This window comes from Phasianus colchicus, chromosome 26, assembly GCF_987193195.1.
Source record: "Phasianus colchicus chromosome 26, bPhaCol1.hap1.1, whole genome shotgun sequence".
In the NCBI taxonomy this organism is placed as follows: Eukaryota; Metazoa; Chordata; class Aves; order Galliformes; family Phasianidae; genus Phasianus; species Phasianus colchicus.
In genome coordinates, this window is record NC_143461.1 from 963869 (window position 1) to 991436 (window position 27568).

Here is a 27568-nt window from a genome sequence, read left to right on the forward strand (position 1 = left end):
TTTGCACTCTCTCTTAGAAACTTCCCATGCAGTGCATGCTCCTACCTCTATTGTTTGCTTCTTTCTTCCCCCTCTCCCCCTTTTTTTTTTTTTCCTTAAAGAGGATGAAGATTCAATCAAACATTGAGTTAACTCTGCAGTGCTATGATATTGACTCCTGAACCCCGTGATAATTCACAGCCCATAACAGAGATCAGCTTTGTAAAGAGACTCTGTCCATTACTGTAATTTCCTTCTTATCCCATTCCTGGGGGTGGTTGGTCTCTTCTGTGATCAGTTTATAGGTACTTTTGAGGTTAGTCTCTCTGAGGTCAGCTTCTTAACGTGACCGCATTGATGATGGTCTGACCTAGACTGCCCTTCTGGGATCCCTTTGAATCTCCAGTGATATTTTGAATACATATTGATATACGTATTGTTATTGATAAGTTTGATAAACATATCACTATCAGTCTAAATTTGTTGTTAGGCTACCTCAAAATGCCTTTATACTACTTCTACATGCTGCTACGATTACTTCCTGAATGAATATGGCCTCTATGCTTGAGTCTATTATGGAAGGTTAGACGTGGACTGCTATGACTTCTACTTACCCATAGGCTGGGAACCCGCTGATTAGCATGGTGCCATGAGGCACCTCCAAACAGCTGTCTGGGAACAACCTCTCCACAGTCATACAACAGAAGGGGGCGGTTCTTCTCTGTGCTATCTGTAACCTGGACCTGAGCCCAACGAGACAAAAGTGTGGATGATCGAACACACTTTGGAACTTTATGAACTTCCCTGTATCCATCTCGGAAAGACAGCCTCCTCCTGACACTGTTGGGGGATCACAGCAGTCTTTGGGGAGTGTGCGATGAATTGGGTGTCCCTTCCAATCCAGGAGCACTTCCTGGGCGCTGAGACTCAAATTCCAGTGAGGGACATGAAGGTGCTGGTGGCTGATGACCAAAGGATGCTTCACCAGATTGACACAAAATCAGTCCTTCCTCCCATGGCCCTGCAACCCCAGGACTCGTGCTCTTCTGGCTTGATGCTGCAACTGCCCAAGTGTTCAGCCCTGGCATGAGTCCACACCAGGACCATGAGCTGCAGAAATATACTTGTCATTGGTTTCAGTATGGGGGATGTGTCCTGCCCTATACAGCACTGAGAATGCAATGGAAGCATGCCTACTCATCAGTGGTTTCACACGAGCTGGGCAGGATTTCTCAGCCTTTCTCCCTGTACATTAAGCTAACCCCAGCCTTTCAACCTTCTTAGTCTTGGAGAGAGCTGTTCTGTCCTGGCCTGGAGAGGTGGCAGGGGGAGTGGGGGGAAGGATGAATGTCACTGCACTCATAGATTCCCAATACTAGGATGAGGAATTAAGCTCAGGATACAAATTGGTGTGAGGTAGTCCTTGTTGAAGCCTGAGTTTTGCAGTATTAGAGGGTGAACATTGTAGGCTTTGAGAAAGAGGACTGAAGATACAGAAGTTTGCATTTTGGTGCCATGTTTGCTCTGAGGTTGTTCAGTCATGCTCAGGCCCCTTCTGGTCAATGCTTCTCTCTGGAGCTCATGCAAAAGCAGTGGAGATTGTGCCTCTGATGTGACCAGAACACATGTTGTTATGTGGGACACACAAGTCTCACAAACACTCACCTGCTCATGCTTATGCATACATGCGTGGAATCCTGCAAACCTCTATACTCACAGGCACTTGCATAAACCCAGCACACAAGCTCTAGTTATTTCACACTGATGGCCTACTAAGCATGCTGTTATCATTTGCCTTTGCTGGATTCTTCCAGCATGTGAACTGAGTGTTCTGTCCACACTGATGTGTGCTGCCTCTAAACACTTGGGCCTTTCTTCCTGCCACTCAACAGATGCCATTAGTGAGCAATGTGAGGGACATAAATCAGGATGTGAAAAACAGCAGTACAGGAAACCAACACATAGCCCGTACCATTAGCTGGAATATTTTGCATTCAAGAGGAGCTTGTCACAAAATAATCACTGCTTCTAGGGATGCCTCTGAAAATGGGGCAGTTTGGGTCCATTATAAAAGCCAACTCAGCCCCTTGCTCTCTCATCCACTTCTCTCGCCTTCTTCTTCTGGGGAACCAGGTGAGTGTGAAGCCCATTCTTGTTTTCTTCCTTCTCCAAACAGAGTTCTGAGCTGCATGCTGACCCAGGCAAGGACCCCCAGGAATGCTGAACGTGGCATTGGACAGAAGAGCAAATGTTGTGGTGCTGGTTTTGCCCTGCAAAATGGATGGGTACAGCAAGCCTGGAGTCTCTGACAACATGGAGAAAGTCTACTGATACTCTCTTTCACTCACTCTTTCTATCTAGTATTATTATTGTCCTTTCCCTCTTGACGTGTTTGTTATTAGCCCCCCAAAATGAGCTCTGCATGAAACGCTCATCTCTCTAAAACTCTGTGCTGAGATGTAGTGCTCTGGGCCATGCTGCAATAGGAAAGGGGAACAGATTCTTGTCTGATTCTGGTGCTCTGCTTGCAATGACATGATTTCTCTCCTCATACTCATTAAACACTTTCTGCATCCCTTAGTGTTTTTTTTCTGTACTTGTGTTCTTTTTTCCATCACTGTAGAGATGGCCAAGGGAGAAAGGGCCGTGCTCAACGGGTGGTGGTCAATGGAGTGAAGTCCAGCTGGTGACCCGTTTCAGGTGGTGTCCCCCAGGGGTCGGTGCTGGGGTCCATCCTGTTTAATATCTTTACTGACGACTTCGATGAAGGGATTGAGTGTACCCTGAGTAAGTTTGCAGATGACACCAAGCTGGGAGGTGGTGTTGACCTGCCTGAGGGTAGGGAGGCCTTGCAGAGGGATCTAGATAAGCTGGATCACTGGGCTGAGGTGAATGGGATGAGGTTTAACAAGGCCAAGTGTCAGGTCCTGCACTTTAGTCACAATAACCCCATGCAGCGTTACAGGCTTGGGGATGAGTGGTTGGATGACTGTGAAGAGGAAAGGGGCCTGGGGGTGTTGGTTGATGCTGGGCTGAACATGACCCAACAGTGTGCCCAGGTGGCCGTAAGGGACAATGGCATCCTGGCCTGCATTAGAAATAGTGTGGCCAGCAGGAGCAGGGAGGTGATCATCCCCCTGTACTCAGCACTGGTGAGGCTGCACCTCGAGTACTGTGTTCAGTTTTGGGCCCCTCACTGCAAGAAAGACATTGAGGCCCTGGAATTAGTCCAGAGAAGGGCAATGAAGCTGGTAAGGGGTCTGGAGCACAGGTCTTATGAGGAGCGGCTGAGGGAGCGGGTTTGTTTAGTCTGGAGAAGAGGAGGCTCAGGGGAGACCTCATTGCACTTTACAACTTCCTGAAGGGAGGTTGTGATGAAAAAGGGTCTGGCCTTTTCTCCCAGGCAAATAGTAGGACCCAAGGAAATGGCCAGAAGTTGTATCAGAGGAGGTTTAGGCTGGACATTAGGAGAAACTTTTTCTCTCAGAGGGTGGTCAGGCACAGGAATGGCTGCACAGGGAGGTGGTGGAGTAGCCGTCCCTGGCAGTGTTCAAGAGGTGCTTGGATGAGGAGCTACGAGATATGGTTTAGTAGCTTGTGGTACTAATAGGAATGGGAAGGCGGTTGGACTCGATGATCTTGCAGGTCGTTTCCAACCCTGTGATTCTATGATTCTATGATTCTATGATTCTATGATTCTATGATTCTATGATTCTATGATTCTATGATTCTATGATTCTATGATTCTATGATTCTATGATTCTATGATTCTATGATTCTATGATTCTATGATTCTATGATTCTATGTCAGCAATGTCAGCTCGGGCGGGGCCGGGAGGGAGGAGCGGCAGCGCCCCCTGCGGGCCCGGACGGCACTGTGCCCCCGCCCCGCCCAAAGCGGTTCGTGCCCGGCCGCAGCCCCGGCTCGAATCCCCGTGCTACCAACGCGCAGTAATACACGGCCGCGTCGCCGAGCCGGGGCCGGGCGAGCCACAGGGTGCTGGAGCGGCGGTCTGTCGACACCCACAGCTGCCCTTCCGGGTCCGGCACCTCCTTGGAGCCTTTGAAGGTGCTGACGAGGAATGCGGGTCCTCGGCCCGGGAACTGACGGTACCAGTGGATGTAATCTCCGGGCTGTATGCTGGGGTGTGAGCAGGTGATGTTGATGCCGGTGTCCTCAGTTGTCTCTGCCGACGGCTCCTGCTGCACCTGAGCTCTGCTCACAGCCACTACCGAGAAGAAAAGAAGCAGCACACTCAGAAAATCCATTTTCTCCCACAGAAATTTCATGCAGCGGAGAAATGTGCACGAGCTGGGAAAGAAACCGAAGGAACAGAGGCGTTCGCGGTCCTGGCACCGCCGGCGGCAGCCCCGCGCACCCAGGAGCACCGCTGCCGCCCCCGCCACCCCCGCAGCCAGGCACTGCCGCATCCCGCCGCGCCGCGTTGCCCCCGCAAGTCCGGCTCTGCTCCGCCCGCGGCGCCTCCTCCCCGCCGCCGCCGCCAGCTCCGCCCGCGCCGGCGTCACTCGGGCTTGCTCCGGGCTGCGAGTGCTGGGCGCCTGAGCGCGGGTAGCGGGGTTTGGGCTCTGCGTATCCGCAGCGCAGCCCAGGCTCTGCGGTGTAGCTGTAGAGGTGAGGAACGGTTGCGAAGGTTCCTTCGGTACAAGAGAAAGCAGCTGCCCACCTACAGAGGCCCCAGCGAGAAGGGCAGGTGAGAGCAAAAAGAGATGGGACGAGACGGTTCGAGAAGAGCGACGCTTCTGAGGCCTGGTAGCCCGGCTGTGCCCGGCGCTGCCACAGCTTCCGAAACCCGGCAGCGGGAACGGGTCGTGTGCTGCTGCCCGGGAACGCGGCACTCCTAGAGCTCCCCGAGCTCCGGGTTCCGCAGGCTGCTGCTGCCCATGGTGCTGATGTCGCCCTCGAGGAGCCCGAGAAAGGATGGCAGCAGAGCTGGGTCAGGCGGCTGGGAACGTGCAGCATCAGGCTTTGAGTGTGTGGCAGAAGCCCAGAGGAAGCCTGAAGCCACGGTTGCAGATTCCCTGACAGTGTTCAACCGGATCCAAAGCGATGCCCGTATTTCAGACACATCCACCTGATAAAATCTCTTTTAGGGAGGATTCAGCCAATCCATCCCCACCCCCATCAGCCCACACACGGCCTGTGAGCAGTGACTCCAGCTGCATGTACTAAATGCCACATTTCTCTAGCTCTTGGCAGTACATCCGGGTGCTTATGGAAATAAAACCTGCCCCTGCCACATTTGGTTGGGATTCAAGATCTGCACCTGTTCCATTAGACAATCATGGACCCCTCTTCTTGTAGTAGCACACAGCACATGGCGGGGAAGTCTTCAGCCCCAGTCTGACTCCAGCAGCTGGCACCAAAACCAGTCCTGCCATTCCCCCCAGTAACTGGTAATTTGTCCATCCAGCATGCAGAGTTAAGAAAAGATTCATTAAGGAGACATGAGAGTCTGTGATGATCAATCACATGGTTCAACCAGATCCGAGGGGCCCCTGCTGCACGCCACTCTGTCACTCCTCATATATTCACCCCTTTCCCTGTATATCGCAACATGAGATAGCGTAGGTCTGTCTCACACCAATCCCCGTCCATGTCTGGATTCACAGCTCCATCACTTGCAAAAACCAGGCTTGTCCTCCTGGAACCAGCCTTGTGGTTCCTTGATACCTCATCAGCTCGTGTGAATGGTGCGATTTATTTCTTCCCATCATTTTCATGTACTCCTTTGATGTCTGTCTCTGTATGCTTCTTGATTGGCTCCATTTTTCTCTCATCCTGTTCCTTGAGGTCCTGACAGCTCTTCCCAATCAGGGGTCCTCCACACACATGCTTACAGTGCCCTTCATCCAGTCATAGAGAGCATTCATGGGTAGTTAAACACTACTGGTCCAGCACTGATCCATTAGAGACCCCTTCATAGATTCCTGTCCCCAGCTGTACTCTGAATAGCAGTCACAACAGCTCGAGCCCAGCAGATCGTCTGGTTTTCCACCTACATTATTATGTATTAGCCCATGCCATAACTCACCCATTTGGCTGTGAGGGAACTACACAACAGGAAGTGAAAATGGTCTCATCAAAATGTAAGCACATAACATTCACTGACCTCAATTTTTTCTCTGTCACTGCAGCCATGTACAGGATGCAATGAGATTGCTCAGGCATGCTTTGTATGCTCAGGCATGCTTTACCCTATGTATATCCTGAATGCCTGCTACTAATCGCTGTCATGTCCTTTGTGTATTTAACAATACATCTGAAGCCATTTCCTCTGAAACACTGTAGGAAGGAGCAAGGGGAATACAGCTGACACGTTGTTCCCTGGATCCTCTTTCTTCTGCCTTCTGAAGATGCCTGTGATTGCTGTGAATGCAATGCAACTGATGTGTTGTTCCCTGCATCCTTGCCTAGACAAGTCTGCTCTGTTGGGCCTTGCATATAGCAAATGAGAAGCCCTTCCCTTATCCCTAAGGAACTGCAGTAGTAATGGAATCAGCTGGAGTGCCCAGCTGAGCTCTGTATGCTGGAGGGTGTAATGTCAGAAACAGAGTTTCATCCTATGAATAGAAGATGGAGCTGTCTATGGAAATGTTCTGCACAGTGTGATTTGGGCAAATACCCTGGTTCTGTCTGATACTGAAGAAAGATGGGGTTTCCAGCACCAGAAGGAAACTGGGATGTATTTTCTACACCACTGTGTCTTGATAAATCCAATAGTTAATTTCACACTTTGCTGATGTGCCTTTCTTTGGGGATCTGGAAAGGATTCTGTGCCACTTCTGCTCCCATATTCTCATCCCTGGGGAAAAACAGGAGGAGGCAAAAGAGGAGCAGCAGAAACTTCCTGAGAGCAGTGTGGGGTGGGATAAGGTCACACCCAAGTGCTGGGCTACTTCTTGCCAGATGGGCCCCAAGGAGCCCCTCAGGAGTGACTCAACATGATGTAATCTGCCTCTGTAGGACTCTTCCACCAGAAGAGCAGAATCTATTGCCCAAATGGATGTGTATTGCCTGTAAATGCTACAATTCTTGACCAGGAAATGAGGGCCCTGTGGCAACACTGCTCTGGGAATGATTCTTGTCTGCTCCTGCTGCTCCCCACACTCGGTGTTCACTCTTGGCATGATTTTATTTCCTTCTACAGGAATATTTGTTAATATTCCTATTAAATATTAATAGGGAAATATTTGTTGTATCCTTTTGTGTGTCCTTCCCTGCTTCTGTGGAAGAAGGGTGGCCTCTACTAAATCCAGTAGCAGTGGCAAAAATGTAACTGGACATAGTAGTGATTGTCTCAGGATAAGAGAAACGAGTACGTTTAATGTATTGAAAGGAAAGGTTTAATCTGGCAACTGCCAAATCATATTGTGTAGGCATGTTCCTTATGGGAAAGATTTTCAAAGCATGGCAAGTGTGTATTTCTCCCTGTGGGGAGATGTAAATTGATACTGGAGTTCCCCTGCATTCTCCAGGCTATGTGCACCTGCAGTCAGATCTCCTGCACTTCAACCAAGCCTCAACAGTGCAGAAGGGCTGCTGCTGGGAGGTCTGTGGTGAGGTTGTATTTGGGGGATGATGGCAGGGCTGGAGTTGGATGTTGCTGCATGTGAGGGTGTCCCAGTCACACTCTTCAGCACAGTGTCTTGCCTGGCACAGTTGTTCCCAAGATGAGAGAATCCACAAGTTCCCTTGGATTTTCTGCTGTTTTTCACTGAGAAACCTTCAGCCAGGCCACTCCTGGTCCTTTCTTTTGTTAGGAAAGTAAACGATGTGTCCACAGATCATCTAATCATCCATGAAATGCATGGAACTGGTGAATCACAGCATAGCCTGAGGTAGAACAGACAAACAGACAAAAGTCTGTGACTCCATTACCTTTCTCCACACAAGCTTAAAAAAATTGTTAACCACAATGCTCTTGTGTCCTGTCTCAGTTTCAACACGTTGTTTTGTATCTATTTCAAGAAATCTCCTAAAAAACAGGAACTATGATGTGATGGGAGCACAAGTGGAGAATGCCTTCTGGTGAGTGATAGTAGAGGGGCAGGGAGAACTCTGAAGATGATGCCGATGTTAGAAGCTATGGTGAAAAGCAGAGCATTTTGGAAATGAGGATCAGAACCATCAAGTTCCTGTCCCAGAGCCTGGGCTCTGAACAGACCCAGAACCACAGGAGAAATGGATAATGATATTCCTGGTGTTCTGTGTTCTATTGTGTATGTGAATCAAAGAGCCACACTGAGAAGACTAGACATTCAGAGATTTCCAAATGGCTGTGCCTTTCACCTGGAAACACTAATGCTTCCCTGATGACACAGAAATTCTCCAGTTTTGGAACCATGCGATTCCATATCTCCATAAAGATGAACTTGCAAAGGGGGATACAGACTGGGATCCTCAGCTGCCTTTCACTTCCCACAGTGACAAAGGAGATGACGTTCCCAACAAGGTTAGGGGAGGCATGGGAAAGATAACGACAAATGGGATGATGTGCCAGCTGGTGTAGGCAGTTTAAGCCCATAAGAATCAATTTGGTCCATGATGACCTGCTATCCTTTGTCATTGTGCTAAGACTTTCTGGGTCCTTCATCCTGAGTAGTTGCCTTGGTTCCTTTGTGAGAGGCTACCCTGGCTGTACCTCACATACCCTCATGCTCTACTTCCTTCTATCCCTCTGCCCTGTGTGTACCTCCAGTCTCAAGACATGTCCTGCTACTCCCAGTGTGTGCCATGCCGGCCCTGCGGCCCGACCCCTCTGGCCAGCAGCTGCAATGAGCCCTGTGTCAGGCAGTGCCAGAACTCCAACGTTGTCATCGAGCCCTCTCCCGTGGTGGTGACCCTGCCCGGACCCATCCTCAGCTCCTTCCCGCAGAACACCGTCGTGGGCTCCTCCACCTCCGCTGCTGTTGGCAGCATCCTCAGCTCTGAGGGCGTGCCCATCACGTCGGGGGGCTTGGACTTGTCCAGCTTGGGCAGCCACTACTGTGGCTGAAGGTGCCCGCCATGCTAAAACTCCCGGCTGTGGTCCTGCAGAAATTTGTCCATGAACCACGAACATGGTGCTGGATCAAAAAGCCACTGCTTTCAGAAGTCCTGACCCTACTCTGATACTCCAGGAAATGCTGAAAGGAAGAGGCAATCTTGAACTTTCTGAAAACATGTCTCATGTCTCTTTTTCCTTTCCTCTACTGATCCATTTCTCTCCATTTTCCTTTCTCTCTCCAATCCCCAATTTATTTATTTTACTTCCTTCTGCTCCTGTGCATTACGAGACTCCTGAGAATCATCCTGTTCCCTTCCAAAAAGGCAGGCTCTAGTCTTGAATAAGCTCAAGCGTGGGACTGGATGAATCCTGCACTGTGGAGCCTCTCCTGAGTGTGACCTTGTATTCCTCTGCAAAAATTCATTAAAGATTTCTGCATCTCATTTGAGCTTTTGATTTTTCTCTCCACCTTGTATGGCCTTCAGAAGTGCCCAGGGAGAATGGCTTTCCTCTTGTTGCTTGTAATACGAGTATTTATGGAGATCCCTCTCAATTCCCAGAAGAATGGCATGTTGTGAAGCAGTGCAGTTACTCTTCTCTTGGGCAGTCCCTTGCAGCTGAAGGAGATATCCTTGTCTAAGACCGAACATGTGGCTACTGGCCTTTGACTTGTAGTGTTTCTGCCCACAGCTGCCCTCACAGGTCCTGCAGAGAGACAATACAGCCTTTGCAGCACTCAGAGGAAAAGCTGTGACTGTGTGGAAGGCCAAGGGAACAAACAACCCTACAGGCTCTTGTGAACAGTGCTCCCACTGCTCTCATATGTACTGCTCTGGGGAAGGAGAAGAGAGTAGGAGATGGAATAGAACTGTGGGGATGTCACTCTGATGTTAAACACAGTTTGTGTCGACAGCTTTGCCGTCCTGCCCACCTCAAACGCAATTCTATCTGACTGCCATAGGCTCAGTCAATGGCTGCTATGGGAGCCGTGCTCATTTTTCTCGAAAACTCAGGGAGGTGCACCCAGGTCAGGATGGAGTTTGGTGGCCATGCAGGCAGCGCCCCCTGCGGGCCCGGACGGCACTGTGCCCCCGCCCCGCCCAAAGCGGTTCGTGCCCGGCCGCAGCCCCGGCTTCGCTCCCCGTGGGTCCACGGCGCAGTAATACACGGCCGCGTCGCCGAGCCGGGGCCGGGCGAGCCACAGGGCGCTGGAGCGGCGATCTGCCGACACCAACACCTGCCCCTCCGGGTCCGGCACGTTCTTGGAGCCTTTAACGGCTCTCGTGATGAATGCGGGTCCTCGGCCCGGGAGCTGGCGGTACCAAAGAATGTCCTCATTGCTTCGTATGTTGGGGTGTGAGCAGGTGATGTTGATACCGATGCCTTCGCTGGTCTCTGCCGACGGCTCCTGCTGCACCTGGGCTCTGCTCACAGCCACTGCCGTGAAGAAAACAAGAAGCACACTCAGAAAATCCATTTTCTCGCACAGAAATTTCATGCACAGGAGAGAGGTGCACGGTTTTGGAAACAGGCCGAATGTCCAGAGGTGAGCGCGGCCCCGACCTCCCGTTCACGCCGCAGTGCGGCCCCGCCGACGGCAGCCCCGCGCACCCAGGAGCACCGCGGCCAGCCCCGCCAGCCTCGGCTCTGCTCCGCCTGCGGCGCCTCCTCCCCGCCGCCGCCGCCGCCGCCAGCTCCGCCCCGGGGCTGCTCCAAACCACCTCGCTGACTTTCGGATGCGTCGTCATGGCGTCTACAGACATTTGCTCCAAAATACTTCGTTGTGGAAGGTGTTAATGTAGTACAGGTGGTCAATAGTTTCCTGAGTTCCCTTTCTCAGTCCTGCTAAATGCTTCTGATGCATGTTGTTTTTTCATAGTTACAACTGCCATCCCTCAACTGTCATGACCCCTGAAGGATGACAGAAATCTGCATCACTACAACATCACACGATCAGTCACTCTTGGATGCATCCCAGACCATTTCAAGTGTACAAGTATGTCCAATTGGATTAAGTTCTCCATTAAGTTTTCCTCCTTTACAGGGGGTGCTTCTTCACTCCCATGAATTCTGTGAATGAAGCTCAGGGGCCATGTAGGTCTGTCTTAAAGAATTATCATGAAAATGGATGAAAAAGAAGCATTCATTATATCTTAGGTTCACTTCTCACTATTTCTGACATCTCATGGTCCAGTGGAAGTACAATCTCCTTAGCTTCCTTTTCGTTGCCAAAGTAGAGTTAAGGATGCTTTTCTCACAGTTCTTCCCAGAAAGTTTTCATCTCAGGCTGATCTGTGGTGCTTCTGACAGCGTCCCTGCATGGGCAGCAATGGCTCTGGGTTGCTCACAGTTCTCCTGCCTCTTTTTTAATTAAAAAATCTTCAGAATTCCTGATGTCCAGCCATACTGCTCATCCACAGTTATTGGGATGGCTAAAGTCACCGCTGTCTGGAAGCAGAACTGTGTGGAAGAGCTGTAAGGGATTGTACACTGATACGCAGACAAGCTGTTAGAGCCCTTCTGCAGCACTGGACTTGCCATTCCTTTCCAAGGAAATTATACAGCTGAGACTTCAGCAAATTGGAGAATCCACTGTCAAAGGGAGGTGTCTCTTTTAAGTCTCACACAACTTTTCTCCTTCCTCCAGTCATAATGCTTGAGTTCAGCCACTTCTGATGTGCCCCTTCAATGGATCTAGTACATTCTCCCCAGTGCCCAGAGATCTGTGCCTCTTCTGAAGCTGCATGTCTGTGACTAAAGCAATAGCTTTTTTGTTGTTCCAGGATATCACAGGATATCTTCCTGAGGCCCCGTGACAGTGGCCCTGCTTGGCCTCATCCTCAGCTTTTACCTGGTGGAACACCAGGAAACCACTGCAGTGGGCTGTAGTAACTCCAGAAACACCACTGTGGGATCCTCCACCTCTGCTGCAACTGACAGCATCCTCAACTGTGATGGAGTGTCCATCACTTTTGAGTGCTTTGATCTCTACTGAATTTCCAGACACTACAAGGGCAGAAAGTGATCCCCATGCTCAATGTTATGTTCCTCAGCTTTTACTCTTTCCTCTCTTTCCCTTGTATTCTGTTCTTTTGAGTCTGTAATTTCCTATAGCCACCCTGGGTGATTCGGGACTGACAGATGGATGTCCTCTGGGATCTTCACCATGGGGAAGATTGGAAAGAACTCGGACGCCCAAAGGCGTGCGCGGTCCGGGTCCCCCGCAGCCCCCGCAGTCCGGCCCCGCCGGCGGCAGCCCCGCGCACCCAGGAGCCAGCCCCGCCAGCCCCGCGGCCCGGCACTACCGCATCCCGCCAGCTCCGCAGCCCGCGCCGCGTCGCGCCGCGCTGCCCCCGCCAGCCCCGGCTCTGCTCCGCTCGCGGCGCCTCCTCCCCGCCGCCGCCGCCAGCTCCGCCCGAAGGGGCTGCGCCCTGCGCCGGCGTCACTCGGGGCTTGCTCCGGGCTGCGAGTGCTGGGCGCCCGTGTGCGGGTAGCGGGGTTTGGGCTCTGTATGCCCAGCAGCGTAGCCCGGGCACGGCTGTGTGGGCGGCGAGCCGAGGGACTGCTGTTTCCGTATAGAAGAAAGCAGCTGCCCGCCTACAGTGTCCTCAGAGAGAGGGGCAGGCGGTAACTCAGACGGGACGGGAATGGTCAGCGCGGCCAAGCCCTTTTCCCCTCGCTGTGCCTGGTGCTGCCGCAGATCCGAAGCCCGGCAGCGGGAACGGGTCGTGTGCTGCTGCCCGGGAACGCGGCACCCCGAGAGCTCCCCGAGCCCCGGGTCCCGCAGGCTGCTGCTGCTGCCCATGGTGCTGATGTCGCCCCCGAGGAGCCCGAGAAAAGCCGACGGTGACGCCAGACGGACGGCTCGGAAATTGGAGCATCAGGCTTTGAATGTGTGGGAGACACATTCGAGAGGAGCCTGGAGGCACGGTTACAGAGTCACTGACAGGTTCAGCCGGGTCCAAAGCCATGCCCGGTTCTCAGAGATATCCACACCGTAAAATCTCGTTTTGGGAGGATCCAGATAATCCATCCCCACCCCCATAGCCCACACACAGCCTGTGTGCAGTGATTTGACTCTAGAGGCCCCCATGCTAAGCACCACATCTCTCTCACCCTTGGCAGTACACCCGGGTGGTTATGGGGATAAAAGCTGCCCCATCCACATTTGGTTCGGGTTCAAGACCTGTACCTGTTCCATTAGAGAATCATTGATCCCTCTTCTTGTAGCAGTACACAGCATATGGCAGGGACATCTTCAGCCCCAGTCTGACTCCAGCAGCTGGCACCAAAACCACTCATGCTGCCCTCTTCAGCACAGGATAGAGTGAGATGCAGGGTTAAGAAAAGATTCATTAAGGAGACATGAGAGTCTGTGATGATCAATCACATGGCTCAACCTGGTCTGTGGAGCCCCTGCTGCACACCACTCTGTCACTCCTCATATGTTCACCTCTTTCTCTGCATATCACAACATCAGATAGTATAGGTCTGTCTCACACCAATCCCCATCCATGTCCGGATGCACAGCTGCATCTCCTGCAAAGGCCAGGCTTGTCTTCCTGGAAGTGGCCCAGAGGTTTCTTGATTCCTCATCAGCTGGTGTGAATGTGAGATTTATTTCTTCCCATCATTTCCATGTACTCCTTTGATGTCTGTCTCTGTATGCTTCTTGATTGGCTCCCTTTTCTCTCATCCTGTTTCATAAGGTCCCGACCTCTCTTCCCAATCAATAATCCTCCACACATATGCTTATAGTGCCACTTAAGGTAACTTCTTGCCAGAATGACCCCAAGGAGCCCCTCAGGTGTGACTCAGCGTGCCGTCGTTTGCCTTTTCAGGACTCTTGCAGTCCAGGAGCTGAACATTTTGCCCAAATGGATATGTATTGCCTGGAAATGCTTGAGTCCCCTTTCCTGCCACTGAAAGGATGCCTTCAGAGAGGAACAAAGGTAGCATGATATCAGGATTCAAACTGAAAGGAACAGGAAGCCAACGTACATTCTATATCATTATCTGGAATGTTTTGCATTCAAGAGGAGCTTGTCAGAAAATAATCCCTGCTAGAAGTGATGCCTCTGGACACAGGTCAGCAAGAGTCCATTATAAAAGGCAGTGCAGCTCCTTGCCCTGGTGCACGTCATGTTAATGGGAATGTTGACAAATAACAGAACTTGTTTCTGTTTCTCTGCTGACCTCCTGTCTTGGCAAGGGTCCCTAGACCAACTTGGTCCACTGTGCTCCCTGGGTGGTGTCTTCAGCCAGACCTCTCTTGGATCTGACCTTGGCCTGGGTCCTTGCTCCCCCTGTCAGTGACATCTTCTACATCACACACGTTGCCTACCTGAGAGTAATAATCAGCAGGTGCGAGAATTATCTGCCATCTAGAAGTGAGGTCTGAGAAGGATCAACAGATTCATTACTCTAAAGGCATTCACTCTTCCCTTGATAATGACAAAAACCTTCTCAAAAGTCTCACCTGGCCATGCAAGCACTGCTTTCAATGGTTTCAAGCCAGTTATGGTTTATACTTTTCTTGAATTTCCCCGCTTTAAGGTTCTTCCCCCTTGCCCGTATAAAAGGTTGGTCTCACTCCTGTCTACAAGCTCTCTTCAATTACTGGAAGGTACCCATGAGGTGTCCCCAGAGTGTCTCATCTTCGGGAATCTCATGATGTTCATATGGGCTCATCCTTCAAGCTTCTGCAGGTCCCTTTGGATGGCATCCGTTCTTTCATGACTTGTCAACTACACTAGTGAGCTTAGTGTCATCTGCAAACTTTCTGAGGATGCACTCGATCTCACTATTTATGTTATTATTAAACAGCTTCTCTGAGACGTGGGCTCTGGAACTGTATGCACCCAAAATAACTATGAGAGAATAACTGAACATGTGCAACCAGGAGATCAAGGGATGTGAATTTCTCCCTCTGCTTTTGTGAGACCCCACAGGGAGTACAGCATTCAGCTGTGCATCCCCCAGCATAAGAAAGACACTGACCTGTTGGAGTGACTCCAGGGAAGGGGGATGTGATGGGGAGGGATACTTAATCAGTGATAGTAATGATAGGACGAGGTGCAATGGCTTTCAAGTAAAAAAAGAACAGAATTATTAGGAAGAAATTTTTTTCTAAGAGAATGGTGAGGAACTGGAATTGGCCGTCCAGGGATGCTGTGGATGTCCAGTCCTGGGAAGTGTTCAGGACCAGGCTGGATGGGACTCCAAGACATCAGATTTAGTGGAAAGTATCCCTGTTTGTGCAGAACGTGGAACTAGATGATCTTTCAAGTCCCTTTCAACACAAAACATTCTACAAGTCTGTGACAATTTTTTTTATTTTTTATTTTTTTTTGTAAACTGACCGATTGCACAGAGAGGAAACAAGCCAAAACAATCATGAACTCTTTTCTGAGGGCACTGTTACATGGGATAGGACTATATCCCAGCAGAAAACACACACATGGAAAAGACAAGCGGTCATCAGAGTGAGTGAGCTGAGAAGGCAGGGAAAGAGAATCACAAGTCATACCCTCATGTACAGCAAACTTGGGTAACCAGATAATGCTTGCTGGTGCTTTCTCCCTGAGGATGGTACATCCAACAGCCCCACTGCAGTGAACCAGGCTAAAGTCACTTGCCTGCTCTGGACCCATCCAGCACTTGAGCTGAGTCATCTGCCTCACCAGTGCAATCCTGCCCTACAAGTCTTTGGGCCTCTCATTGCAGCACTTCAAAGAATCCCTCATTAGAGAACAGGCATGGCAAATAATCTGGAAATGAAAAGGTAGCACTGCAGGAAATCAAAACACAGCCCATATGATGAGAAGGGATGGCATGTATTCCAGGTTAGCTTGTCAGAAAATTACTGCCTGTATCAAGGGTGTCTCTGGGCCTGCAGCAATAAGGGACCAGTATAAAAGGCAACCCAGATCCCAGCTCTTCCATCCTCTTCTCTTGTCTCCTTCTCGTTGGGAACCAGGTAAGTGTGAAGCCCTTTGTCTAATTCTTGCAAAATGAGATTGTGCCTCAATAGAAATGTTCTTGGATAGTGGAGCTCCATGCTATGGGAGACCAGAGAGGGGATAATGTCGGTGCAGAAAGAGTTTGGGACACAGCTTACATGGCTCTAGATTTATATAGTCTGTGAGAGAATCCCTGGTCCACACGGCTCTTTGTAGGGCCCTAGCACAATGAAAGGGTATGACCTCCAGTCAGAGCCTCCTGCTCCATCCTTCATAGTTCCCTTGGATCCTTTGCGAGAGGCTACCCAGGCTGTCCCTCATATATCCTTATTCTCTTCATTCTATCTGTTTTTGGCAGTCCAAAGACATGTCCTGCTACACCCAGTGTGTGCCATGCCGGCCCTGCGGCCCGACCCCTCTGGCCAGCAGCTGCAATGAGCCCTGTGTCAGGCAGTGCCAGAACTCCACCATCGTCATCGAGCCCTCTCCCGTGGTGGTGACCCTGCCCGGACCCATCCTCAGCTCCTTCCCGCAGAACACCGTCGTGGGCTCCTCCACCTCCGCTGCTGTTGGCAGCATCCTCAGCTCTGAGGGCGTGCCCATCACGTCGGGGGGCTTGGACTTGTCCGGCTTGGGCAGCCGCTACTGCGGCAGAAGGTGCCCGCCCTGCTAAAGCCGCTGGCCGTGGTCCTGCAGAAATTCTTTCGTAAGCCACGAACATGATGCTGGATCACCTAACCACGCTTAGCTACTCTAGGAAATGCTGAGAGCAGGAGGCAATCCCGTGCTTTCTGAAAACATAGCTCGCCTCTCTCTTTCTTTTCCTCTACCACCATTTCCTTCCCACTCTCCACCCTCTTTGTCCCCCCCTTTTTTTCCTTCTCCTCCTATGAGCAATGAAGCTCCTCAGAACCAGTGTGTTCCCTGCTACAAGGAAGACATTCGCCCTGTATAAGCTCAAACAAGGGACCGGATGAATGTACTGTGGAGCCTCTTCTCAGTGTGACCTCATTTTCCTCTGTCAACATTCATTAAAGATTTCTGCATCATATTAGAGTTTTGATTTTTTTTTCTATTGTGTATAGTCTCCAGAGCAACCAAGGGAGAATGGTTCTGCTCTTCGTTGGTATTAGATGGGTGTTCAAGGAGACCATTCTCCATTCCCAGAAGAATGGGAGGCTGTGACACACACTGCAGAGGGTGCTCTCTTGGACCCTGTCCCTTGCAGCTGAAGAAGATATCCCTGGCTATGGCAGGCCTGTGCCTGAACACAGTTGTATTTACATTATCACACTCACAAAGGCACGTGCAAACAATGCATGCACAGAAATAAAAGCTCGTGCACACTTCAGTTACATGTGAGCACCCGCCATCCACGCTCATGCACAGACACAGCTGAAGAGGCAGGGGCTGAGGTCATGGGAAGCTGACTCAGGAGACACTGGGGTCCTTTCCGGCAGGGCAAGGCTGCAGTGCCCTAAACAGATAAAGTCTCCTGATGAGCTGCCAGCACAGTTTGCAGATGTGCAGGGACAGCCCAGTGAGAGGAGTCCAAGGAAATCAACAATTTCTCCACAGGGTAATAGGATGAGGAAGAGAAATGAAACCCAGCAGTGTAGCCCACCTCACTGGCGTCATGGTTTTATGATTTTTGTTCTTGGCATTCCTCATCGTAACTTCATGCAGTGCACTGGGACTTAAAGAGTTCATGCTGCAGTCCTGTGGATTGCTGGTAGTACCTCAATACCTGAGTACCTGAGATGAGAAGAACTACAGCTCCCAGAAGACTTCACCACTGCGTTTCAGTTATCCATTCAGAGGTAAAAATAAAACTGCTTGGGACTCATGGAATGTTGTCTTTCTGGTCACCTCTGTGGTGTGTGCACCCTAGCCATCTCCCCTTCAGCATTAGAGAAAGGCCTTTTGTTTATGGGCACTCTCTTTCTTTCATTTATTTGATTTATTCACTTCCATTCCAATGATAATGTATTGTGTTACCTTGCATTCCACTAGGAAATTTCCTCAATTAGTTTTCTCACTTAGCACATTGCTGATGTTCTGGTTTTAGGCCCCTCTCCTTCCAGGTTCTTATATGTGCTGCACTGGGGAAGGAGGAGAGGATAGAAGATGGAATAGAATTGTGAGAATGTCCCTCGGGTGTCAAACACAGCCCTTGCAGTCAGTCCTGCTGTTCCCCACACTCACATGGTGTGCAGTCCTGACACAGACCCAGCTGCGCCTGACTCACATTGGCTTCAGTCAATGGCTGCTGTGTGTGCCGTGCTCATTTTTCTCGAGAACTCAGGGAGGTGCACCCTGGTCAGGATGGAGTTTGGCGGCCATGCAGGCAGCGCCCCCTTCGGGCCCGGACGGCACTGTGCCCCCGCCCCGCCCAAAACGGTTCGTGCCCGGCCGCAGCCCCGGCTTCGCTTCCCGTGGGTCCACGGCGCAGTAATACACGGCCGCGTCGCCGAGCCGGGGCCGGGCGAGCCACAGGGCGCTGGAGCGGCGATCTGCCGACACCGACACCTGCCCCTCCGGGTCCGGCACCTCCTTGGAGCCTTTAACGGCGCTGACGAGGAATGCGGGTCCTCGGCCCTGGAGCTGGCGGTACCAGTGGATGTACTTTTCGGACTGTATGCTGGGGTGTGAGCAGGTGATGTTGATGCCGGTGTCCTCAGTTGTCTCTGCCGCCGGCTCCTGCTGCACCTGAGCTCTGCTCACAGCCACTGCTGAGAAGAAAAGAAGCAGCAAACTCAGAAAATTCCTTTGCTACACCAGAAATGTATTGCAGGTGAGAAAAACAGCCACCAAAACTGTTCACAGAGGAGACGAACACTTTCTGAGAAGACATAAAGTCTCACTAACCAGTTGTCTGGGGTCAAAAAAAAAACACCAAAAAACAAAAAAACCAAAAAAACCCAAATCTGTACTGGGATATTTGGAAGCACAGCCCAAAACAGAAGGAGATAGGAGTGAGAGCAAAAGCTGTGCGGCATGCAGCAGTGAGGAGAGAGATTTTTCAAGGAGAGCAGAGAGAACGTCCAGATAGCAGGGAAGAGTGAACTGAGCTCTCTAAAGGCAGCCGGGCTGATCGCAGCCGGGACTAAAGAGAGGCGAGTCTTGTCGGAAAGAAGCTCCTGCAGTCCAGCCCCGCGCACCCAGGAACACCGCGGCCAGCCCCGCGGCCCGGCACTGCCGCATCTCGCCGCTCCGCCGCTCCCCCACCGCGCCGCGCCGCGCTGCCACCCTCGGCTCTGCTCCGCCCGTGGCACCTCCTCCCCGCCGCCGCCGCCAGCTCCTCCCCGGAGGGGCTGCGCCCTGCGCCGGCGTCACTCGGGCTTACTCTGGGATGCGAGTGCCGGGCGCATATGCGCGGGTAGCGTGTCCTGCGGGGTAGCCCGGGTACTTCGGTGTAGGCGGAGAGCTGAGGAACGGCTGGGGAAGCTCCATCGGCAGCAGGGAAACCACCTGCCCTCTTGCAGCGTCCCCAGCGAGAGGGACAGGCGAGAGCTCAGACGGGACGAAATGTTTGGGGAGCGCAACGCGGCCGAGCCTTGTCACCCCCGCTGTGCCCGGATCACAGAATAACAGAATAACAGAATAACAGAATCATAGACTCACAGAATCACAGAATCATAGAATCATAGAATCATAGAATGGCTCGGGTTGAAAATGACCACAATGATCATCGAGTTTCAACCCCCTTCCTATGTGCAGGCTCGCCAACCACTAGACCAGGCTGCCCAGAGCCACATCCAGCCTGGCCTTGAATGCCTCCAGAGATGGGGCATCCACAACCTCCTTGGGCAACCAGTTCCAGTGTGTCACCAACCTCTGTGTGAAAAACTTCCTCCTTATATCTAACCTAAAACTCCCCCGTCTCCCTTTAAAACCATTCCTCCTTGTCCTATCACTATTCACGCTCCTAAACAGCCGTTCCCCCTACACTTTGTATGCTCCTTTCAAGTACCGGGTCGTGTGCTGCTGCCCGGGAACGCGGCACCCCGAGAGCTCCCCGAGCCCCGGGTCCCGCAGGCTGCTGCTGCCCATGGTGCTGATGTCGCCCTCGAGGAGCCCGAGAAAGGCCGGCAGCGGGGCCGAGAAGGGCGGCTGGGAAATTGGAGCATCAGCTTTGAATGTGTGGGAGAAGAAAAGAGGGAGCTTGGAGGCACGGTTACAGAGTCCCTGACCAGTGTTCAACCGGATTCAAAGCTGATCCTGCTTCGGGAGAATTCAGAATGTCCAACTGACTGCGGTGCCTGACTCCAGCTGCACGTGCTAAACCCCACATCTCTCACCGTTGGCTGTACACCCGGGTGGTTATGGTGATAAAACCTGCCCCTGCCACATTTGGTTGGGATTCAAGATCTGCACCTGTTCCAGTAGAGAATCACGGCCTCCTCTTCTTGTAGTAGTACACAGCTCATGGCAGGGACATCTTCAGCCCCAGTCTGACTCCAGCAGCTGGCACCAAAACCACTCATGCTGTTCCCCCCAGTAACTGGTAATTTGTCCATTCAGGGTGCACAGGACAGAGTGAGATGGTGCAGAGTTAAGAAAAGATTCAGTAAGAGGACATGAGAGTCTGTAATGATCAATCACGTGGCTCAGCCAGATCTGAGGAGCCCCTGCTGCACACCACTCTGTCACTCCTCATATATTCACCCCTTTCCCTGTATATCCTAATGTGACATAGTACAGGTCTGTCTCACACCAATCCCCATCCATGTCCCGATTCACAGCTGCATCTCCTGCAAAGGCCCGACCTGTCCTCCTGGAAGTGGCCCGGTGCTTTCTTCATTCCTGATCAGCTGGTGTGAATGTGAGATGTATTTCTTCCCATCATTTCCAGGTCGGTCTGTGTATGCTTCTTGATTGGCTCCCCTTTTCTTTCATCCTGTTTCATGAGATCCTGACGGCTCTTCCCAATCAGGGGTCCTCCACACACATGCTTATAGTGCATCTTGTCCAGTCATGGAGAGCATCAACAGGAAGTTATAAACTCCTGGGTCTCTCCCTGGGAGAACCCTTAACAAATTCCTGTTCCCAGCTGTACTCTGAATAGCAGCCACAACAGTTAGAGTCCAGCAGATCACCTAGTTTTCCACCTACATCATTGTACACTTACCCTTGCCATAACTCACCCATTTGGTTGTGAAGGGACGACAGCAACAGGCAGGGAAAGAGTCCCACCAAAATCTAAGCACATAACATGCTCTGTCCTCAGTTTTTCAGTCTTATGCAGGATGCAGTGAGGTTGCTCAGGCATGATTTGCCCTGTGTATAAGCAGGCTGGCTGTTGCTAATCACTGCGTTGTCCTTAGTAGGTTTAACAGTGGCATCTGAAAATATATCCTCTGAAACATGGTAGGAAGGAGCAAAGGAAATACCGTTGACATGTTGTTCCCTGGATCCTCGTTCTTCTGCCTTCTGAAGATGGCTGTGATTGCTGTGAATGGCATACAGCTGATGTGTTGCTCCCTGCATCCTTGGCTAGACAAACCTTCTCTGTTGGGCCTTGCATTTAGGAAATGAGAAGACCTTCCCTTATCCCCGTGGAACTGCAGTAATGGAATCAGTTGGAATGCACCATGCCCAGCTGTGCTCCGTGTGCTGGAAGGTATAATCTCAGAAACGGAATTTAGAGCTGCCTATGGAATGGTTCTGCACAGTGTGGCTTGGGTAAATCCCCTGATTCTGTCTGATACTGAAGAAAGATGGGGTTCCCAGAACCAGAAGGGAGGTGGGATGTATTTGTTGTCTCTAGAACTCTTCCCACTGTCTTAATAAATCCAACACTTAATTTCACACTTTATCGACGTGCCTTTCTTTGGGGATCTGGAAAGGATCGTGAACTACTTCTGCTCCCATACTCTCATCCCTGGGGCAAAACAGGGGAAATCAAAAGAGGCCAGCAGAATTTTCCAGAGAGCAGCGTGAGGTGGGATAAGGTCACACCCAGGAGCTGGGCCACTCCTTGCCAGAATGGCTGCAAGGAGCCCTTAAGGAGTGACTCAGCATGATGTCATTTGCCTTTGTGGGACTCTCCCAGCGCAAGAGCAGATGTGTATTGCCTGTAAATGCTTGAGTCTCTCAGTCACACAGAGTGCCTTCAGCAAAGACTGAACATAGCTTAAAGCTGGAAATGAACAGCATGGAAAAACAACATGCTGTCTGTATCTGCAATGTTTCGCATTCAAGTGGAGTTTCTCAGAAGCTATTATTGTTGTCTTTTCCCCTCAGAGATCTCTGTTTGTACCCCTCAAAACCAGCCTCAAGTGACCTGCTTGCCTCTCTACCATTCTTAGCCTCAAAATGAGAGCCCTGTGGCATCGCTGCTGTAGGAATGATTCTTGTCTGCTCCTGCTGCTCCCCACCCTCAGTGTTCACTCTTGGCATGATTTTATCTCCGTCTTCAGACACATTAAACATGTGTTGCATCCTTTACTGTATCCTTCCCTGCTTCTGTGGAAGAAGGGTGGCTTCTACTAAATCCATCAGCAGTGGCAAAAATGTAACTGGACGTAGCAGTGATTGTCTCAGGATAAGAGAAACGAGTACATCTAATGTATCCAAAGGAAAGGTTAAATCTGGCAACTGCCAAACCATTTTGTCCAGGCATGTTTTTTGAGGAAAAGATTTTCAAGTGTGTATTTCTCCCTGTGGGGAGATGTAAATTGATACTGGAATTCCCCTGCATTCCTCAGACTATGTGCACCTGCAATCAGAGCTCCTGCATTTCAGCCAAGCCTCAACAGTGCGGAAGGGCTGCTGCTGGGAGGTGAGGTTGCATTTGGGGGACAATGGAAGGGATGGATTTGGACAGTGTTGCAGGTAGGGATGTCCTAGCTATAGCACTCTTCAGCAGTGTTTACAGATGTGCAGGGATGGCCCAATGAGAGAAGCCCCAGGTAGTTACGCGAATTATCCAGAGGGGAACTTGATGAGGAAGAGATCAGAAACCCAGAAGTCCAGCCCACCTGCCTTGGCATCCAAACACTTGAGATCACTGGAGTGAATTGGGATGGTGGGAAAGAGGAAGACATGTCCAATGTGCATGCAGGGTAGCCCCAGGCCAGCATCACTTGCCTGAGCTGAATCCATCTCAGCACTTGAGCTGAGTCCTCTGCCATCACTGACTCATTCCTGGCCCAGATGTACTGGGGCCTCTCAATTCCAGCACTCAGAAGGAGCCTCTATGAGGGAATGGGTGTGGCATAAGCCAGGAAATGAACAAACAGCATGAAGGGAAGCAGCCACACAGCTCATGTCATTGGCTGTTTTCCATTCATCACAAGCACCACAGAAAACTGTCACTTCCATGAGGCTATGCCTGGGCCTGGGGCAGTGCAGGGTCTCCATTAAAGGCAGCTCGATTCATTCACCCTCTGCTCAGCATTTCTCACCTAATTCTTCCTGGAAACTATGTATGTCTGAAATCCTTCTCCCACATCCTTTTCTGATCTTGCCTGTGTTGGGCTTGGCTGAGATGGATTTTCCATGAGAAAGAGACAGCAGCCTTGTTGCATCTGGCCAGCCTTTTCACATCACACCTGCATAAAATGAAGACAGTCTTTTACCCCTTTCTTCATTTCTATACAGCCATAAGCATCTTCCTTTGGATGAATTTCTGAGACTGCAGCAATTGTTTAGTGTGGAGAAGTCTAAGAGGGGATCATATCAGTGCTTATTAATATTGAAAGGGCAGGTGTCACGAGCATTGCCCAGGATCTTTTCAGTAGTGCCCAGTGTGGGAACAGGCACCAACTTGTACACAGGAATATCCATCTGAACACAGGAAAGAATTTATTCACTTGGAGTGTGAAAGAGCAGAGCACTGGAATTAGCTGCCCAAAGAGATTTTGGAGTCTCCTTCTCGGCAGATACTGAAAACCCACCTGGATGCCTTCTGGTTTGACCTCATCTACGGAATGTGCTTTAGCATGGCAGTTGGACTGGATGATGTCCAGATGTCCCTTCCAATTGCTACAGTTAAGTGATCCTGTGATTCTACCAGCCACCCAAAATGGCTCATTGGAGTGCTCCTGGGAGTTTCATGGACGAATTTCATATGTCCCTGTGCTCTGCTCACTGTCTCTGCCTCCACCTGATCCTTTCTGTGTTAGTCTCATGTTGCCAAGGAAGAAAGGCAATCTTTGTTGGCAGAGGATAATGTGAGGACATGAAGGGGCACTTTCATCCTCTGGAGAGATGGAGAAATTTTGGATTTGGTAGATGGTGCACTCAGTGAAGAAGCAATGGTTTGGATGGTTGCAGTTGAGAGGAAGTGTTTCTCTCTTACATCACGTCCTGTGTCTAGCATTACTCTCGTCCACTTACTTTTAACATCAATTCTGTTTACAATCCCCTTTCCTCAAAGATTTCTTTTATTTAGACCTAAGAAGAGTCTGGACTGACTGACTTTGGACTTTTTGCACTCCTCTCTGATGCATCAAAAAAGAAACAGTCCTGTAACACCGAGGCAGTTTTATCTTCTCACCAGAAAAACGAAATGGAACAGTGATGTCCTCTGGGAACTGTAGTTCATTCTTCTCTTCTGAGACAGGTAACAGAACTATCAACAATCCATGGAATTCAAGGATTAACTCTTTAACTCCCAGTGCACTACTGGATTTTATGATGTGGAGTACCGATTACAAAAATCATGAAACCATGACAGCCCCACTGCACTGAACCAGGCTGACTTCTCTTGCCTCCTCCAGACCTGATCACTACTTGAGCTGGGGCATCGGCCTCACCAGTGCAGTTCTGCCCTATGAACCTGTGAGCATTTAATCACAGCACTTCAAAGAATCCTTCATTAGAGAATGGGCACATCATAAGTCTGGAAACGCAAAGGTGGCACTGGGGGAAACCAAAAACCAGCCCATCTAATGAGAAGGGATAGCTTGCAATCAAGGGTAGCTAGTCAGAAAATTATGGCCCTCTCTCCTCCTCATGCCTCAATAGAATTGTTATCAGATAGTGGATCTCCATGCTATGGGAGACCATGGATGAGATAAGGTCTGCTCAGAGAGTGCTTGTGACACTGCTTAAATGGCTTTACATTTGTGCATTCAAAGAGGTTCTCTCTGTTTCAGACAACTCACAGTAGGGTCCTGGCATTATGAAAGGATCTGACCTCCTCTCTCAGCCTTTTCCTCCATCCTGAGTAGTTGCCGTGTCTCCTTTGTTAGAGGCTATCCAGGCTGTCCCTCAAGTACCCTTGTTCTCTTCGTCATTCTATCCGTCTTTCCCAGGTGTACCTCCAGTCCCAAGACATGTCCTGCTACTCCCAGTGTGTGCCATGCCAGCCCTGCGGCCCGACCCCTCTGGCCAGCAGCTGCAACGAGCCCTGTGTCAGGCAGTGCCAGAACTCCAACGTTGTCATCCAGCCCTCTCCCGTGGTGGTGACCCTGCCCGGACCCATCCTCAGCTCCTTCCCGCAGAACACCGTCGTGGGCTCCTCCACCTCCGCTGCTGTTGGCAGCATCCTCAGCTCTGAGGGCGTGCCCATCACGTCGGGGGGCTTGGACTTGTCCAGCTTCGGTAGCCACTACTGTGGCAGAAGGTGCCTGCCATGCTAAAACTCCTGGCCATGGTCCTGGATAAATTCGTCCATGAACCACGAACATGGTGCTGGATCAGGAAGACATCTTTAAGCCACTGCTTTCAGAATTCCTGACCCTACTTGGATACTCCAGGAAATGCTGAAAGCAAGTGGCAATCCTGAACTTTCTGAAAACATGGCTCATGTCTCTTCTTGTTTCCTCTGCCTAACCTGTGGAGACGCTTCTCCATTGCAGACGAATGGGAGGTTGTGACTCACAGCAGAGGCTGCTCTCTTGGGCACTGTCCGTTGCAGCAGAAGGTCTCTGCTATGGCAGAACAGGGGACAATCAGCCTTTGCCGTGCAATGATTCCGCCCACAGTAAAAACCAGTGGTAATGTAAAGGGAGAACACCACCACTGCTCATCTTATAGAAAAAGATACAATTGTGTGGAATGGCGTGGGTATAAGCCACACTGCTGTCTCGTAGAACAGGTCACCTCCTGTTCTCATCAGTGTGGCATCGGGGAAGCAATCAAGGATAGCAGACATCGTAGAATTGTGTGGAGGTCTCCGTGGCGAACAACAGAGCTAGTATCGTCATTTATGCCATTTTTATCACCTCGGATATAGGTTTGTCTGATTGACATTGGCCTCAAGAATCAGTGCTGCGTGTGCCGTGCTCGTTTCTGTCGAGAACTCAGGGAAGTGCACCCTGGTCAGGATGGAGTTTGGCGGCCATGCAGGCAGCGCCCCCTTCGGGCCCGGACGGCACTGTGCCCCCGCCCCGCCCAAAGCGGTTCGTGCCCGGCCGCAGCCCCGGCTTCGCTCCCCGTGCGCCACGGCGCAGTAATACACGGCCGCGTCGCCGAGCCGGGGCCGGGCGAGCCACAGGGCGCTGGAGCGGCGGTCTGCCGACATAAACACCTGCCCCTCCGGATCTGGCACCTCCTTGGAACCTCTAACGGCGCTGACGAGGAATGCGGGTCCTCGGCCCGGGAGCTGGCGGTACCAGTGGATGTACTCGTCGGACTGTATGCTGGTGTGTGAGCAGGTGATGTTGATGCCGGTGCCCTCGCTGGTCTCTACGGACGGCTCCTGCTGCACCTGAGCTCTGCTCACAGTCGCTGCGGGGAAGAAAAGAAGATCCAACTCAGAAAATTCAATTGCTCCAACAGGAAATGTCAGATCAGATCCAAAGCAGGTTTAAAAGCGACTGAGAGGAAAAGGCTGTGCAGGATGCAGCAGTGTGGGACGGGGATTCGCAATGAACGCAGCAGTTCAGAAAGAAAGGGAAGACGGGTGGATAAGGTGGACAGAGATCTCTGGAGACAGCCGGAATGAATGCAGCTGAGAGGGGGTGGGGCACGAGATTGGAAAAAACTCGGAAGGCCAGAGGCGTGCGCGGCTCCGGCCCCCGCTGCCCCCTCCCTCAGTTCGGCCCCGCCGGCGGCAGCCCCGCGCACCCAGGAGCACCGCGGCCAGCCCCGCCAGCCCCGCGGCCCGGCACTGCCGCATCCCGCCGCTCCGCCGCCCGCGCCGCGCCGCGCGGCGCCGCGCTGCCCCCGCCAGCCCCGGCTCTGCTCCGCCCGCGGCGCCTCCTCCCCCCCCCGCCGCCGCCAGCTCCGCCCGAAGGGGCTGCGCCCTGCGCCGGCGTCACTCGGGCTTGCTCCGGGCTGCGAGTGCCGGGCGCCTGTGGGCGGGTAGCGGGGTTTGGGCTCTGCGTGTCCTGCAGTGTAGGCGGAGAGCTGAGGAACTGCTGCGAAAGCCCCTTCAGTACAGGAGAAAGCAGCTGCTCGCCTTCAGTGTCCCCAGCGAGTGGGGCAAGCGGTATCACAGACGGGACTGGAATGGTCGGGGAGTGCAACGCGGCCGAGACCTGTTCCCCCCGCTGTGCATGGTGATGCCGCAGATCCGAAACCCGGCAGCGGGAACGGGTCGTGTGCTGCTGCCCGGGAACGCGGCACCCCGAGAGCTCCCCGAGCTCCGGGTTCCGCAGGCTGCTGCTGCTGCCCATGGCGCTGATGTCGCCCCCGAGGAGCCCGAGAAAGGCCGAGAAGGGAGGC

The 27568-nt window shown here is 51.6% G+C and overlaps 7 pseudogenes across 1 annotated transcript; 3 read left to right on the plus strand and 4 right to left on the minus strand.

Annotated features, from left to right (window-relative positions):
• The first annotated feature begins 1946 nt into the window (after positions 1-1946).
• Positions 1947-16622, plus strand: LOC149914871 (feather keratin Cos1-1/Cos1-3/Cos2-1 pseudogene; annotated as a pseudogene).
• Positions 3782-4423, minus strand: LOC149914872 (T cell receptor alpha variable 26-2 pseudogene; annotated as a pseudogene).
• Positions 8709-9051, plus strand: LOC116241331 (feather keratin Cos1-1/Cos1-3/Cos2-1-like; annotated as a pseudogene).
• On the minus strand, positions 9997-10572 carry LOC116241330 (T cell receptor alpha variable 4 pseudogene; annotated as a pseudogene).
• A 1647-nt stretch (positions 16623-18269) lies between the features above and the next one.
• Positions 18270-19183, minus strand: LOC149914873 (T cell receptor alpha variable 4 pseudogene; annotated as a pseudogene). Its single transcript, XR_016459950.1, has 3 exons — positions 19111-19183; positions 18363-18681; positions 18270-18306 (listed from the first exon to the last, which is right to left on the minus strand). The product of XR_016459950.1 is annotated as a T cell receptor alpha variable 4 pseudogene (transcript).
• A 6050-nt stretch (positions 19184-25233) lies between these two features.
• LOC116241370 (feather keratin Cos1-1/Cos1-3/Cos2-1 pseudogene) lies at positions 25234-25539 on the plus strand (annotated as a pseudogene).
• Positions 25540-26120: 581 nt separating this feature from the next.
• LOC149914874 (T cell receptor alpha variable 4 pseudogene) lies at positions 26121-27028 on the minus strand (annotated as a pseudogene).
• Between the last annotated feature and the right edge of the window lie 540 nt (positions 27029-27568).